General features: G+C 49.2%; 1 protein-coding gene across 1 annotated transcript in view; it reads right to left on the bottom strand.

The window, feature by feature from the left end:
* Window positions 1-17,820, bottom strand: part of LOC146072875 (uncharacterized) — a 45,485-nt gene extending 27,665 nt beyond the window's left edge. The window contains exons 1-2 of the mRNA XM_083180056.1: window positions 17,717-17,820; window positions 9,524-9,651 (exon numbers count right to left, since the gene is read on the bottom strand). The gene's annotated coding sequence lies outside the window, so the exon portion shown is untranslated. The remainder of the gene's footprint in view (window positions 1-9,523; window positions 9,652-17,716) is intronic.
* Between the last annotated feature and the right edge of the window lie 376 nt (window positions 17,821-18,196).

Here is an 18,196-nt window from a genome sequence, read left to right as displayed (position 1 = left end):
TTATAGTACACCCCGTTATGCCCAGTACACCCCGTTATGCCCAGTACACATTATAGTACACCCCGTTATGCCCAGTACACACCGTTATGCCCAGTACACATTATAGTACACACCGTTATGCCCAGTACACCCCGTTATGCCCAGTACACACCGTTATGCCCAGTACACATTCCAGCACACACTTATGCCCAGTACACATTACAGCACACACCGTTATGCCCAGTACACATTCCAGCACACACCGTTATGCCCAGTACACATTCCAGCACACACCGTTATGCCCAGTACACATTCCAGCACACACCGTTATGCCCAGTACACATTCCAGCACACACTGTTATGCCCAGTACACATTCCAGCACACACTTATGCCCAGTACACATTACAGCACACACCGTTATGCCCAGTACACATTCCAGCACACACTTATGCCCAGTACACACCGTTATGCCCAGTACACATTATAGTACACCCCGTTATGCCCAGTACACACCGTTATGCCCAGTACACACCGTTATGCCCAGTACACATTATAGTACACCCCATTATGCCCAGTACACACCGTTATGCCCAGTACACACCGTTATGCCCAGTACACACCGTTATGCCCAGTACACATTATAGTACACCCCATTATGCCCAGTACACACCGTTATGCCCAGTACACATTATAGTACACACCGTTATGCCCAGTACACCCTGTTATGCCCAGTACACATTATAGTACAGACTGTAATGGCCAGTATATATTATAGCACCTACATGCTTGTTGCTAGGGGTTATATGCTCCTTGCAGGAGTTACATGCTGGGGGGGGCATATTATGCTGGTTTCCACAGGGGAGGGGGTGTTTTATGCTGGTTGCCATGAGACGGGGGGCAGGCATTTTATGGTCGTTGCCACAGTTGGGGGCATTTGTTGCCTCAGAAGGGGGGGTTGTTGCCAAAGGCTGGAAAGGCCGACATGCTGCTCTGCAGAGTAGGTGAGCGGGCTATGAGCGCAGCGGGGGACTGGATGTGGCTAGAATAGCTGACTCGCTGCTCTGAGTTGTTTTATCCACATCCAGTCCCCTGCCACCCTAACAGTCCGCTCACCTACTCTGCTGAGAGTGGCTGTTACAGCCGCATCCCATCCTGTTACCCCCCCCCCCCCGCTCTCAGCAGCGGAGTGGACTTACATGGCGGGGGGCGGCATTTAAGGCAATATCAGCCAATACACACTGCGGGCAATGCTGAGCACACATGGCTCTCACCTCTCCTGGGGGCGCCCTGCTGCTGCTGATGAAGCGATGTCGCACTGCCTCCTGCCTTTCATACAGGGTGACCGTTGGGGGTGCATGGGGGTCTGGACACACGCGAGGGCCAGCACGGAGTCCCAAACCTCGCCATTGTTTCCGGCGCTGGCTGGTAGCTACTGGCGCTGCCTGGTAACCGCGGACGCTACGGAACGCGGGAGATGTAGAAAACATGCTGCTACCCTAGGGTGCGCAGCGGCAGCAACGTGTAAAACCTACAGTGATTGGCTGCCGGGCGGCCACTGTTCACTGATTGGTTCCAGTACTATAGCCATATACTCACCTACCTCTTATAATTGGAGGCGACTTTCATTTAGTGGCTTCCAATATACTTGACCATCAAACACTTATTGGAAGGAGAAGATCCCTCCCTGTACTGGGGATTCCAGCATTTCTTAGGAGACTCCAGTTGTTAGATTTATGGTGTTGCCTCAACCCAACTGGGTATCGGCTGCACATGGCTCACTGTCCAGGATTGACTACATGTTTATTTCATCAACCCTGTTACCGAAAACAACCCAAACTAAGATAGAAGCTATAGCATTGTCAGACCATGCTTTAGTGTGGACAGATTTAGATATGGGACCCTTTATATTTTGGAAATACCCACACGCTTTTGCAATCTCACTGTCTTTTTGCAAAAAGGTGGAAGCAATGTGGTTAGATTAATACCACAACAATCAATCAACCTTAGAAACAAATCCAGTCTTGTTTTGGCAAGCTTCCAAGTCAGTCATTAGTAGTGTTCCCGCTAGGCTGTTTTAGCGGGGCGCTGCGCCCTGCCCGATTTTTAAGGGCAAAATGCACCCTGCCCCTCTAGCAGCGCCCCGCTAAAACAGCCTGGTGCCTGCCCGACAGCTTGCACGGGGAAGCCCAGCGCCACCTTAGATGGCGATGCCCAGCGCTTCCCCAGCATCATGGCACCTTCCCCCTGTAGTGGCGGCATCTTCGGCGGGGCCGGGCCTGCCCCCTTTAGTGACATCTGCGGCCCGGCCCGCCCACTTTAGTTCTCTGAACCCTGAGGAAGTCCCAGCACATAAGAAAGGGACGAAACCGGTGGGGCTGCACACACCTCTCCGTTCCCGATGACTAAAATCAGATAAGCTTATGTTTTTATGTCAAATGTACGGGTCCATCCACTACTGTTTTTATTTGTTATGCGTATTGTTTTAAATAAATGTGTTTTATAAAAACAATATCACGCTATTAGCCTTTCCCTTTGTTGGGAGTTTTTTGGTTTTAAGGGCTCCTGTATTATGCCTGATGGGAACTGCACCTGGACAGAGCTAACCCCAGTGTGAGTCCATCATTTATTCATATAAAACCATTTTTATCACAGGGTGATTACACGTGTGTTATCAACACTAGCCACAAGGTGGCGTTGTTCACCTCTATAAGTATTTTTTCATGCACAAGCACTTTAGAAAAAAGAAAGTCACTTTTGCACAGATACTGTCTTATTGAAACCCTTATATCATCCTTTTGGATATTTCATATTCGGATGAACATCTCCACGCCTCCTGGCGGATCTTGGAAGTAAAAGATAAGGATGAATATCTGGGAGTGAAATACATCATTACACGCGAAACTGCTTATCACTTTCGGTACGCACATAGAAAGTTCTTTAAGGATTGTCACAAAATATTTTCCTTGTCAACACTGAAGGCGCAGAAGCTTTACCACCAAATAGATAGATAGATCTTTTATACATACAGGTTGAGTATCCCTTATCCAAAATGCTCGGGACCAGGAGAATTTTGGATAACGGGCTATTCCGTATTTGGGAATATTTTAATATTTCAATGAGGTATCTTGAGGTGTCTTGCATTTATGTTGTACATATACATCAAACACATGAAATAAACACAAATATATTTTATTTGTGCATAAAACAAGGTTTCAAAACATGAAACAAAGTTTGTGTACAATCTCAGACTGACATTTAATGCCAAGCAATCATTACATTGGACATATATAGTGCCAGTCACACATCATGTCCCCCAGTAGTGCCAGTTACATATCATGTCCTCAGTAGTGCCAGTTACATATCATGTCCCCAGTAGTGCCAGTTACATATCATGTCCTCAGTAGTGCCAGTTACATATCATGTCCTCAGTAGTGCCAGTTACATATCATGTCCTCAGTAGTGCCAGTTACATATCATGTCCTCAGTAGTGCCAGTTACATATCATGTCCTCAGTAGTGCCAATTACATATCATGTCCCCAGTAGTGCCAGTTACATATCATGTCCTCAGTAGTGCCAGTCACATATCATGTCCTCAGTAGTGTCAGTCACATATCATGTCCTCAGTAGTGCCAGTTACATATCATGTCCTCAGTAGTGCCAGTTACATATCATGTCCCCAGTAGTGCCAGTCACATATCATGTCCTCAGTAGTGCCAGTCACATATCATGTCCCCCAGTAGTGCCAGTCACATATCATGTCCCCCAGTAGTGCCAGTCACATATCATGTCCTCAGTAGTGCCAGTTACATATCATGTCCCCCAGTAGTGCCAGTTACATATCATGTCCCCAGTAGTGCCAGTCACATATCATGTCCTCAGTAGTGCCAGTTACATATCATGTCCCCAGTAGTGCCAGTTACAGATCATGTCCCCAGTAGTGCCAGTCACATATCATGTCCTCAGTAGTGCCAGTTACATATCATGTCCCCCAGTAGTGCCAGTTACATATCACGTCCTCAGTAGTGCCATTTATATATCACGTCCCCAGTAGTGCCAGTTACATATCATGTCCCCAGTAGTGCCAGTTACATATCATGTCCCCAGTAGCGCCAGTTACATATCATGTCCTCAGTAGCGTCAGTTACATATCATGTCCCCAGTAGCGCCAGTTACATATCATGTCCTCAGTAGTGCCAGTTACATATCATGTCCTCAGTAGTGCCAGTTACATATCATGTCCTCAGTAGTGCCAGTTACATATCATGTCCTCAGAAGTGCCAGTTACATATCATGTCCCCAGTAGTGCCAGTTACATATCATGTCCCCCAGTAGTTCCATTTACATATCATGTCCCCCAGTAGTGCCAGTTACATATCATGTCCCCCAGTAGTGCCAGTTACATATCATGTCCCCCAGTAGTGCCAGTTACATATCATGTCCCCCAGTAGTGCCAGTTACATATCATGTCCCCAGTAGTGCCAGTTACATATCATGTCCCCAGTAGTGCCAGTTACATATCATGTCCCGAGTAGTGCCAGTTACAAATCATGTCCCCAGTAGTGCTGTTACAGATGTCCCCAGTAAGTTTTTAGCAAAAAATAAATAAAATTTGTTCACTTTCTGGAATGTATGTTTTTCGGAATAATTCGGATGACGGATATGGGATACTCAACCTGTATGTATATATATATATATATATATATATATATATATATATATATATATATATATATATATATAATTATATATATATATATAAAAAATGTAGTGTCCCTAATATTGCGCTTATATAAAAAGCAGCACCCCTATTGAACCTCGCTGTTAGAAAGGTACAGGAAGAAAACATAATAAACAGGATAGAGGTGCGCTGTATCACTGAGCCCAAATACTTTTGAAAAAATCAAACAGTGATTTGTAAGAACAAATGAACATTTATTAAATTTTTCCACATTTATCGGCGTTTTTCATAGGTGTCACTTGAAAGATCAATCCGCAGCCCAACGCGTTTCATCCCTTAGGACTTCATCAGGGGCAATGAATAAATCTCTAGAGGTGCTATATAGGGGGAGGGGTGGCTGTGGCTGTCTGGGTGCTCAGGTGTCAGCGGAAGTAGTAGTAGTAGTTGGGACGGAGAGCAGCTGGTGAGGGGAAGGGGTGGCTGTGGCTGTCTGGGTGCTCAGGTGTCAGAGGAAGCAGTAGTAGTAGTTGGGACGGAGAGCAGCTGGTGAGGGGAAGGGGTGGCTGTGGCTGTCTGGGTGCTCAGGTGTCAGCGGAAGCAGTAGTAGTAGTTGGGACGGTGAGCAGCTGGTGAGGGGGAGGGGTGGTGTGGCTGCCTGGGTGCTCAGGTGTCAGCGGAAGTAGTAGTAGTTGGGACGGAGAGCAGCTGGTGAGGGGAAGGGGTGGCTGTGGCTGTCTGGGCGCTGTGGCTGTCTGGGCGCTCAGGTGTCAGCGGAAGCAGTAGTAGTAGTTGGGACGGAGAGCAGCTGGTGAGGGGAAGGGGTGGCTGTGGCTGTCTGGGCGCTCAGGTGTCAGCGGAAGCAGTAGTAGTAGTTGGGACGGAGAGCAGCTGGTGAGGGGAAGGGGTGGCTGTCTGGGTGCTCAGGTGTCAGCGGAAGCAGTAGTAGTAGTTGGGACGGAGAGCAGCTGGTGAGGGGAAGTGGTGGCTGTAGCTGTCTGGGTGCTCAGGTGTCAGCGGAATCAGTAGTAGTAGTTGGGACGGAGAGCAGTTGGTGAGGGGAAGGGGTGGCTGTGGCTGTCTGGGCGCTCTGGCTGTGGCTGTCTGGGTGCTCAGGTGTCAGCGGAAGCAGTAGTAGCAGTTGGGACGGAGAGCAGCTGGTGAGGGGAAGGGGTGGCTGTGGCTGTCTGGGTGCTCAGGTGTCAGCGGAAGCAGTAGTAGTAGTTGGGACGGAGAGCAGCTGGTGAGGGGAAGGGGTGGCTGTGGCTGTCTGGGTGCTCAGGTGTCAGCGGAAGCAGTAGTAGTAGTTGGGACGGAGAGCAGCTGGTGAGGGGAAGGGGTGGCTGTGGCTGTCTGGGCGCTCAGGTGTCAGCGGAAGCAGTAGTAGTAGTTGGGACGGAGAGCAGCTGGTGAGGGGAAGGGGTGGCTGTGGCTGTCTGGGCGCTCAGGTGTCAGCGGAAGCAGTAGTAGTAGTAGGGACGGAGAGCAGCTGGTGAGGGGAAGGGGTGGCTGTAGCTGTCTGGGTGCTCAGGTGTCAGCGGAAGCAGTAGTAGTAGTTGGGACGGAGAGCAGCTGGTGAGGGGAAGGGGTGGCTGTGGCTGTCTGGGTGCTCTGGCTGTGGCTGTCTGGGTGCTCAGGTGTCAGCGGAAGCAGTAGTAGCAGTTGGGACGGAGAGCAGCTGGTGAGGGGAAGGGGTGGCTGTGGCTGTCTGGGTGCTCAGGTGTCAGCAGAAGCAGTAGTAGTAGTTGGGACGGAGAGCAGCTGGTGAGGGGAAGGGGTGGCTGTCTGGGTGCTCAGGTGTCAGCGGAAGCAGTAGTAGTAGTTGGGACAGAGAGCAGCTGGTGAGGGGAAGGGGTGGCTGTCTGGGTGCTCAGGTGTCAGCGGAAGCAGTAGTAGTAGTTGGGACGGAGAGCAGCTGGTGAGGGGAAGGGGTGGCTGTGGCTGTCTGGGTGCTCAGGTGTCAGCGGAAGCAGTAGTAGTAGTTGGGACGGAGAGCAGCTGGTGAGGGGAAGGGGTGGCTGTCTGGGTGCTCAGGTGTCAGCGGAAGCAGTAGTAGTAGTTGGGACGGAGAGCAGCTGGTGAGGGGAAGGGGTGGCTGTGGCTGTCTGGGTGCTCAGGTGTCAGCGGAAGCAGTAGTAGTTGGGACGGAGAGCAGCTGGTGAGGGGAAGGGGTGGCTGTGGCTGTCTGGGTGCTCAGGTGTCAGCGGAAGCAGTAGTAGTTGGGACGGAGAGCAGCTGGTGAGGGGGAGGGGTGGCTGTGGCTGTCTGGGCGCTCTGGCTGTGGCTGCCACTGGCTGTCTGGGCGCTCAGGTGTCAGCGGAAGCAGTAGTAGTAGTTGGGATGGAGAGCAGCTGGTGAGGGGAAGGGGTGGCTGTGGCTGTCTGGGCGCTCAGGTGTCAGCGGAAGCAGTAGTAGCAGTTGGGACGGAGAGCAGCTGGTGAGGGGACGGGGTGGCTGTGGCTGTCTGGGCGCTCTGGCTGTGGCTGTCTGGGTGCTCAGGTGTCAGCGGTAGCAGTAGTAGTTGGGACGGAGAGCAGCTGGTGAGGGGAAGGGGTGGCTGTGGCTGTCTGGGTGCTCAGGTGTCAGCGGAAGCAGTAGTAGTAGTAGTTGGGACAGAGAGCAGCTGGTGAGGGGAAGGGGTGGCTGTGGCTGTCTGGGTGGTCAGGTGTCAGCGGAAGCAGTAGTAGTAGTTGGGACAGAGAGCAGCTGGTGAGAGGAAGGGGTGGCTGTGGCTGTCTGGGCGCTCAGGTGTCAGCGGAAGCAGTAGTAGCAGTTGGGACAGAGAGCAGCTGGTGAGGGGAAGGGGTGGCTGTGGCTGTCTGGGTGCTCAGGTGTCAGTGGAAGCAGTAGTAGTAGTTGGGACGGAGAGCAGCTGGTGAGGGGACGGGGTGGCTGTCTGGGTGCTCAGGTGTCAGTGGAAGCAGTAGTAGTAGTTGGGACGGAGAGCAGCTGGTGAGGGGGAGGGGTGGCTGTGGCTGTCTGGGCGCTCTGGCTGTGGCTGCCACTGGCTGTCTGGGCGCTCAGGTGTCAGCGGAAGCAGTAGTAGTAGTTGGGATGGAGAGCAGCTGGTGAGGGGAAGGGGTGGCTGTGGCTGTCTGGGCGCTCAGGTGTCAGCGGAAGCAGTAGTAGCAGTTGGGACGGAGAGCAGCTGGTGAGGGGACGGGGTGGCTGTGGCTGTCTGGGCGCTCTGGCTGTGGCTGTCTGGGTGCTCAGGTGTCAGCGGTAGCAGTAGTAGTTGGGACGGAGAGCAGCTGGTGAGGGGAAGGGGTGGCTGTGGCTGTCTGGGTGCTCAGGTGTCAGCGGAAGCAGTAGTAGTAGTAGTTGGGACAGAGAGCAGCTGGTGAGGGGAAGGGGTGGCTGTGGCTGTCTGGGTGGTCAGGTGTCAGCGGAAGCAGTAGTAGTAGTTGGGACAGAGAGCAGCTGGTGAGAGGAAGGGGTGGCTGTGGCTGTCTGGGCGCTCAGGTGTCAGCGGAAGCAGTAGTAGCAGTTGGGACAGAGAGCAGCTGGTGAGGGGAAGGGGTGGCTGTGGCTGTCTGGGTGCTCAGGTGTCAGTGGAAGCAGTAGTAGTAGTTGGGACGGAGAGCAGCTGGTGAGGGGACGGGGTGGCTGTCTGGGTGCTCAGGTGTCAGAGGAAGCAGTAGTAGTAGTTGGGACGGAGAGCAGCTGGTGAGGGGAAGGGGTGGCTGTGGCTGTCTGGGTGCTCAGGTGTCAGCGGAAGCAGTAGTAGTAGTTGGGACGGAGAGCAGCTGGTGAGGGGAAGGGGTGGCTGTGGCTGTCTGGGCGCTCAGGTGTCAGCGGAAGCAGTAGTAGTAGTTGGGTCGGAGAGCAGCTGGTGAGAGGAAGGGGTGGCTGTGGCTGTCTGGGCGCTCAGGTGTCAGCGGAAGCAGTAGTAGCAGTTGGGACAGAGAGCAGCTGGTGAGGGGAAGGGGTGGCTGTTGCTGTCTGGGTGGTCAGGTGTCAGCGGAAGCAGTAGTAGTAGTTGGGACGGAGAGCAGCTGGTGAGGGGAAGGGGTGGCTGTGGCTGTCTGGGCGCTCTGGTGTCAGCGGAAGCAGTAGTAGTAGTTGGGACGGAGAGCAGCTGGTGAGGGGAAGGGGTGGCTGTGGCTGTCTGGGTGCTCAGGTGTCAGCGGAAGCAGTAGTAGTAGTTGGGACGGAGAGCAGCTGGTGAGGGGACGGGGTGGCTGTGGCTGTCTGGGTGGTCAGGTGTCAGCAGAAGCAGTAGTAGTAGTTGGGACGGAGAGCAGCTGGTGAGGGGAAGGGGTGGCTGTGCCTGTCTGGGCGCTCAGGTGTCAGCGGAAGTAGTAGTAGTAGTTGGGACGGAGAGCAGCTGGTGAGGGGAAGGGGTGGCTGTGGCTGTCTGGGTGCTCAGGTGTCAGCGGAAGCAGTAGTAGTTGGGACGGAGAGCAGCTGGTGAGGGGGAGGGGTGGCTGTCTGGGCGCTCAGGTGTCAGCGGAAGCAGTAGTAGTAGTTGGGACGGAGAGCAGCTGGTGAGGGGGAGGGGTGGCTGTGGCTGTCTGGGCGCTCAGGTGTCAGCGGAAGCAGTAGTAGTAGTTGGGACGGAGAGCAGCTGGTGAGGGGAAGGGGTGGCTGTGGCTGTCTGGGTGCTCAGGTGTCAGCGGAAGCAGTAGTAGTAGTTGGGACGGAGAGCAGCTGGTGAGGGGGAGGGGTCTGGGCAGGGGAGCATTATTATAACACATGTACCTGTGCGAAGCAGCAGCAGGACACTAGTCCAGGATAATTGGATAGCCCCCGGCAAATCTGCTAGCTGCAGACAATTACAGCAGCTGATTGATACTGGACATAGTGTATAACACATTCCCTGCTGTAGTGATCAGTCCCCAATATGATAAGATAATGTTATAGTCACCTTATCCTCCCGTATCACTGGCCGGCCGCAGTGTCCCACATACACCGGAGGGGAGAGGAGGATCCGGTTATATTTCTGCCTCCAGTTACAGAGATCATACAGAAGTCACGGCAATACGGATTCTGCACCTGAGTATAAGGAGACAATGGTTATAGGAATAACTCCCATACACTGGTGTAAATTGGCAGCACTCACAGACTGGTCTCACTGAAGGTGTGTACACACAGCAGATCCTGCTGTGAGATGCGAGTCCCGATGCGACTGCGATGGGACTCGCATCTCACAGCATGCCAGAGGGGCACAATTTAGACTATATAGTGTTGCCTGCCCTCTCTATCTGGCTGCCGATTTGCTCTCACACGGGAGCACGCATCGGCAGCGCATCAAGCTCGCAAGCCCTAAAAAAGCATGCGATTTGATTGCGATATGGCTTCCGATGTTCACTATTTCGGGAACATCAGAAGCCAAATCTTACCATGTGTACACACTATAAGCAGTGTTCGCGAAAACCACCCAAAAAAGTGGGTCCCGGGGACCCTTTACTTCTAAAAATTGGGGCCCTACCTGACGTTTTCTGGGTCCCAACGGAATAAAGCCACCTCTACCCTTTTCCCCAGCACGGCACATGTGGGTCGTGGGGGGGGGGAAGTATCAATTGGCCCACTCCATATACTAGAAACTATACAAACCTGAACAGTGCGCGCCGAAGGGCGAATTTAGGGCATTTTTTTTTTGTGGGGGGGGGGGGGGGGGGGGGGGAGAGTGGTGTGTTCACATAGTAGTACCAATTCACATTCCAGCACACACCGTTATGCCCAGTACACATTCCAGCACACACCGTTATGCCCAGTACACATTCCAGCACACACCGTTATGCCCAGTACACATTCCAGCACACACCGTTATGCCCAGAACACATTCCAGCACACACCGTTATGCCCAGAACACATTCCAGCACACACCGTTATGCCCAGTACACATTCCAGCACACACCGTTATGCCCAGTACACACCGTTATGCCCAGTACACATTCCAGCACACACCGTTATGCCCAGTACACATTCCAGCACACACCGTTATGCCCAGTACACATTCCAGCACACACCGTTATGCCCAGTACACATTCCAGCACACAGCGTTATGCCCAGTACACATTCCAGCACACACCGTTATGCCCAGTACACATTCCAGCACACACTGTTATGCCCAGTACACATTCCAGCACACACCGTTATGCCCAGTACACATTCCAGCACACACCGTTATGCCCAGTACACATTCCAGTACACACCGTTATGCCCAGTACACATTCCAGCACACACCGTTATGCCCAGTACACATTCCAGCACACACTTATGCCCAGTACACATTCCAGCACACACTGTTATGCCCAGTACACATTCCAGCACACACCGTTATGCCCAGTACACATTCCAGCACACTGTTATGCCCAGTACACATTCCAGCACACACTGTTATGCCCAGTACACATTCCAGCACACACTGTTATGCCCAGTACACATTCCAGCACACACCGTTATGCCCAGTACACATTCCAGCACACACCGTTATGCCCAGTACACATTCCAGCACACACCGTTATGCCCAGTACACATTCCAGTACACACCGTTATGCCCAGTACACATTCCAGCACACACCGTTATGCCCAGTACACATTCCAGCACACACCGTTATGCCCAGTACACATTCCAGCACACACCGTTATGCCCAGTACACATTCCAGCACACACTTATGCCCAGTACACACCGTTATGCCCAGTACACATTATAGTACACCCCGTTATGCCCAGTACACATTCCAGCACACACCGTTATGCCCAGTACACATTCCAGCACACACTGTTATGCCCAGTACACATTCCAGCACACACCGTTATGCCTAGTACACATTCCAGCACACACTGTTATGCCCAGTACACATTCCAGCACACACCGTTATGCCCAGTACACATTCCAGCACACACCGTTATGCCCAGTACACATTCCAGCACACACCGTTATGCCCAGTACACATTCCAGCACACACCGTTATGCCCAGTACACATTCCAGCACACACCGTTATGCCCAGTACACACCGTTATGCCCAGTACACATTATAGTACACCCCGTTATGCCCAGTACACATTCCAGCACACACCGTTATGCCCAGTACACATTCCAGCACACACTTATGCCCAGTACACACCGTTATGCCCAGTACACACCGTTATGCCCAGTACGCACCGTTATGCCCAGTACACATTATAGTACACCCCGTTATGCCCAGTACACACCGTTATGCCCAGTACACATTATAGTACACACCGTTATGCCCAGTACACCCCGTTATGCCCAGTACACATTATAGTACACACTGTGATGGCCAGTATATATTATAGCACCTACATGCTTGTTGCTAGGGGTTATATGCTCCTTGCAGGAGTTACATGCTGGGGGGGGGGGCATATTATGCTGGTTTCCACAGGGGAGGGGGCGTTTTATGCTGGTTGCCATGAGACGGGGGGCAGGCATTTTATGGTCGTTGCCACAGTTGGGGGCATTTGTTGCCTCAGAAGGGGGGGTTGTTGCCAAAGGCTGGAAAGGCCGACATGCTGCTCTGCAGAGTAGGTGAGCGGGCTATGAGCGCGGGGGGGACTGGATGTGGCTAGAATAGCTGACTCGCTGCTCTGAGTTGTTTTATCCACATCCAGTCCCCTGCCACCCTGACAGTCCGCTCACCTACTCTGCTGAGAGTGGCTGTTACAGCCGCATCCCATCCTGTTACCCCCCCCCCCCCCCGCTCTCAGCAGCGGAGTGGACTTACATGGCGGGGGGCGGCATTTAAGGCAATATCAGCCAATACACACTGCGGGCAATGCTGAGCACACATGGCTCTCACCTCTCCTGGGGGCGCCCTGCTGCCGCTGATGAAGCGATGTCGCACTGCCTCCTGCCTTTCGTACAGAGTGACCGGTGGGGGTGCATGGGGGTCTGGACACACGCGAGGGCCAGCACGGAGTCCCAAACCTCGCCATTGTTTCCGGCGCTGGCTGGTAGCTACTGGCGCTGCCTGGTAACCGCGGACGCTACAGAATGCGGGAGATGTAGAAAACATGCTGCTACCCTAGGGTGCGCAGCGGCAGCAACGTGTAAAACCTACAGTGATTGGCTGCCAGGCGGCCACTGTTCACTGATTGGTTCCAGTACTATAGCCATATACTCACCTACCTCTTATAATTGGAGGCGACTTTCATTTAGTGGCTTCCAATATACTTGACCATCAAACACTTATTGGAAGGAGAAGATCCCTCCCTGTACTGGGGATTCCAGCATTTCTTAGGAGACTCCAGTTGTTAGATTTATGGTGTTGCCTTAACCCAACTGGGTATCGGCTGCACATGGCTCACTGTCCAGGATTGACTACATGTTTATTTCATCAACCCTGTTACCGAAAACAACCCAAACTAAGATAGAAGCTATAGCATTGTCAGACCATGCTTTAGTGTGGACAGATTTAGATATGGGACCCTTTATATTTTGGGAATACCCACACGCTTTTGCAAACTCACTGTCTTTTTGCAAAAAGGTGGAAACAATGTGGTTAGATTAATACCACAACAATCAATCAACCTTAGAAACAAATCCAGTCTTGTTTTGGCAAGCTTCCAAGTCAGTCATTAGTAGTGTTCCCGCTAGGCTGTTTTAGCGGGGCGCTGCGCCCTGCCCGATTTTTAAGGGCAAAATGCACCCTGCCCCTCTAGCAGCGCCCCGCTAAAACAGCCTGGTGCCTGCCTGACAGCTTGCACGGGGAAGCCCAGCGCCACCTTAGATGGCGATGCCCAGCGCTTCCCCGGCATCACGGCACCTTCCCCCTGTAGTGGCGGCATCTTCGGCGGGGCCGGGCCTGCCCCCTTTAGTGACATCTGCGGCCCGGCCCGCCCACTTTAGTTCTCTGAACCCCTGAGGAAGTCCCAGCACATAAGAAAGGGACGAAACCGGTGGGGCTGCACACACCTCTCCGTTCCCGATGACTAAAATAAGATAAGCTTATGTTTTTATGTCAAATGTACGGGTCCATCCACTACTGATTTATTTGTTATGCGTATTGTTTTAAATAAATGTGTTTTATAAAAACAATATCACGCTATTAGCCTTTCCCTTTGTTGGGAGTTTTTTTGGTTTTAAGGGCTCCTGTATTATGCCAGATGGGAACTGCACCTGGACAGAGCTAACTCCAGTGTGAGTCCATCATTTATTCATATAAAACCATTTTTATCACAGGGTGATTACACGTGTGTTATCAACACTAGCCACAAGGTGGCGTTGTTCACCTCTATAAGTATTTTTTCGTGCACAAGCACTTTAGAAAAAAGAAAGTCACTTTTGCACAGATACTGTCTTATTGAAACCCTTATATCATCCTTTTGGATATTTCATATTCGAATGAACATCTCCACGCCTCCTGGCGGATCTTGGAAGTAAAAGATAAGGATGAATATCTGGGAGTGAAATACATCATTACACTCGAAACTGCTTATCACTTTCGGTACGCACATAGAAAGTTCTTTAAGGATTGTCACAAAATATCTTCCTTGTCAACACTGAAGGCGCAGAAGCTTTACCACCAAATAGATAGATAGATATTTTATACATACAGGTTGAGTATCCCTTATCCAAAATGCTCGGGACCAGGAGAATTTTGGATAACGGGCTATTCCGTATTTCGGAATATTTTAATATTTCAATGAGGTATCTTGAGGTATCTTGCATTTATGTTGTACATATACATCAAACACATGAAATAAACACAAATATATTTTATTTGTGCATAAAACAAGGTTTCAAAACATGAAACAAAGTTTGTGTACAATCTCAGACTGACATTTAATGCCAAGAAATCATTATATTACACATATATAGTGCCAGTCACACATCATGTCCCCCAGTAGTGCCAGTTACATATCATGTCCCCCAGTAGTGCCAGTTACATATCATGTCCCCAGTAGTGCCAGTTACATATCATGTCCCCAGTAGTGCCAGTTACATATCATGTCCCCAGTAGTGCCAGTTACATATCATGTCCCCAGTAGTGCCAGTTACATATCATGTCCTCAGTAGTGCCAGTTACATATCATGTCCCCCAGTAGTGCCAGTTACATATCATGTCCCCAGTAGTGCCAGTTACATATCATGTCCCCAGTAGTGCCAGTTACATATCATGTCCTCAGTAGTGCCAGTTACATATCATGTCCCCCAGTAGTGCCAGTTACATATCATGTCCCCAGTAGTGCCAGTTACATATCATGTCCCCAGTAGTGCCAGTTACATATCATGTCCCCAGTAGTGCCAGTTACATATCATGTCCCCAGTAGTGCCAGTTACATATCATGTCCCCAGTAGTGCCAGTTACATATCATGTCCCCAGTAGTGCCAGTTACATATCATGTCATCAGTAGTGCCAGTTACATATCATGTCCCCAGTAGTGCCAGTTACATATCATGTCCCCAGTAGTGCTGTGACAGATGTCCCCAGTAAGTTTTTAGCAAAAAAAAAAAAAAAATTGGTTCACTTTCTGGAATGTATGGTTTTCCGAATAATTCGGATGACGGATATGGGATACTCAACCTGTATAGCCTGTTGCCGCACATGTATCTTTGATGTATCTACAATAAACCTGCATAAAAAGACCCTGGAGTGACTCAGCTTCCCTACCAATATATATATATATATATATATATATATATATATATATATATATATATATATATATATATATATATATATATATATATATATATATATATAAAAAATGTAGTGTCCCTAATATTGCGCTTATATAAAAAGCAGCACCCCTATTGAACCTCGCTGTTAGAAAGGTACAGGAAGAAAACATAAAAAACAGGATAGAGGTGCGCTGTATCACTGAGCCCAAATACTTTTGAAAAACATTTCCACATTTATCGGCGTTTTTCATAGGTGTCACTTGAAAGATCAATCCGCAGCCCAACGCGTTTCGTCCCTTAGGACTTCATCAGGGGCAATGAATAAATCTCTAGAGGTGCTATATCCTCTGATAGAGGTGGTTGATCCCTCTGGACCAAAAATGTTTTTTTTTGGTATTGTAGTGACAGATAATGGTATATAGCTGCCAATTTCTCAGAATTGAAGTGCTAAATGCACAGCCTTCAATAAAGTAGTGGTCAGTCTTGAATAAAGGGAAAGACACTTCTGTCTCCAATGTGACTCTAGTGGGGAAACCGCTGTGTAACACAGGTCCTCCAAGAGCCACTGGCACCTATGAAAAACGTTGATAAATGTGGAAAAATTGAATAAATGTTTATTTGTTTTTACAAATCACTGATTTTTTTCAAAAGTATTTGGGCTCAGTGATACAGCGCACCTCTATCCTGTATATATATATATATATATATATATATATATATATATATATATAGTGTTCATTCTAGCACCCGCCATCTTTGAAAACCCATGCAGTTCCTCTTCCCTGCCTGGGGTGTCGCTGTCTGCTGTAGTGCTTCTGGGACAGTGTGGTCTGTGATCAGCACTGACATGCAAACCAGACCTGTGGTGTTTCTAGCACAGCATATAGCGACACCCCAGGCAGGGAACAGGAACTGCATGAGTTTTTAAAGCTAGCGGGTGCTAGAATGAACAATATATATATATATATATATATATATATATATATATATATATATATATATATATAGACACATATACTGGTTCCCATATAGTGGGCAGTCAGTGAGGATATATATATATATATACACACATATATACTGGTTCCCTTATAGAGGTCAGTCAGTGTGGTTAGTACAATGCTATATATATATATATATATATATATATATATATATATATATATATATATATATATATATATACACACATACATACATACATACATACTGGTTCATGTCATGTCCTCAGTAGTGCTGTTACAGATGTCCCCAGTAAGTTTTTAGAAAAAAAAAAAAATGTTGTTCACTTTCTGGAATGTATGGTTTTCGGAATAATTCGGATAACGGATATTCGGATATGGGATACTCAACCTGTATGTATGTATGTGTATGTGTGTGTGTGTGTGTGTGTGTATATGTATATATATATATATATGGTGCAGGAGATATGGCACTCGCGGCGACTTAGGTAAAGAAGATTCTGGAGACGGTGTGTGATTGGTTCACACACCGTCTCCAGAATCTTCTTTACCTAAGTCGCCGCGAGTGCCATATCTCCTGCACCATACATCATCTCCCTTCGATAGGGGCACCGGGCGCAGTTATTTCAGTCACTGGGAGTGCCGGGCTACTGCAGCTATATATATATATATATATATATATATATATACACACACACACTGGTTCCCATATAGAGGGCAGTCAGTGTGGTTAGTACAATGCTATATATATATATATATATATATATATATATATATATATATATATATGCACACACACGCACACACACACATACTGGTTCCCCTACAGAGGGCAGGTTAGTACAATGCTATATATATATATATATATATATATATATATATATATATATATACACACACACACACTGGTTCCCTTATAGAGGGTAGTCAGTGTGGTTAGTGCAGTGCTATATATATATACTGGTTCCCTTATAGAGGGCAGTCAGTGTGGTAAGTTCAATGCTATATATATATACATACCTCCCAACTGTCACGATTTTAGAGGGACAGTCCCGATTTTCGGGTCCTGTCCCGCTGTCCCACCCGCTGCAGGCATTGTCCCGCTGTGGGGGGTGGCAGTTGGGAGACCCCCAATCTAGTAGAATAGACGCTGTGCGCATGCGCACAGCGTCTATTCTCGTATGAAAATGAGGTCACGGTTAATTAGCATAAGCCGCGCCCTCATTTGCATACACCCCGCCCCCTTTTCGGGCTTTGCCGCGTGAGTGTCCCTGTTTCTTCAGGTCAAAAGTTGGGAGGTATATATATATATATATACTGGTTCCCCTATAGAGGGCAGTCAGTGTGGTTAGTGCAGTGCTATATATATATATATATATATATATATATATATGTTCCCTTATAGAGAGCAGTCAGAGTGGTTAGTGCTGTTATCCCCAGCACTGCCCGCTGTTAGTAGAACAGACATATATAACACAATACTCGGCATGGTCAGACTGATCACATACCTTGCTGGGTATTACAGACCCCTCAGGACCACAGTAATCCGGGTCTCCCAGCTGCTGGTACCAGTGTGTAAGTACAGGAGGAGTCAGTGCTGCTTCTGTCTCCGACTTACACCCCCTACTTCCGGGTCAGTGTGTGCACTATTTGCTGGTCCTCCACTTCCGGGTCAGGCTGGGCGCGTCCCTGTTTGTGTCAGTCCCCACCCCCTTCCTATTCCTAGAGAGATGTGTATACGGCGATGCTCCGGTGGCCATTTTAACTAAGGGCAAATCCCAGCTGGCTATATACTTTTTGCCTACAGTTCAGTCTCATACTACGGACGGTAATGACAGTTTGCAGCTTAATATTTAACTCCTTATGTACTACACATACACTTTAATATACGCACATTACATAATATATCGCTAGGTCTTAGTTATATGCATTTATTTCATTCGTTTTACAGATTAATCCATTGTCCGCAGGTTTATATAATTATTCTC

Source organism: Crinia signifera, chromosome 4, assembly GCF_055691185.1.
Source record: "Crinia signifera chromosome 4, ASM5569118v1, whole genome shotgun sequence".
Lineage (NCBI taxonomy): Eukaryota > Metazoa > Chordata > Amphibia > Anura > Myobatrachidae > Crinia > Crinia signifera.
The sequence above is the reverse complement of the archived record's forward strand: the minus strand, read 5'-3'. Positions and strand labels throughout refer to the sequence as shown.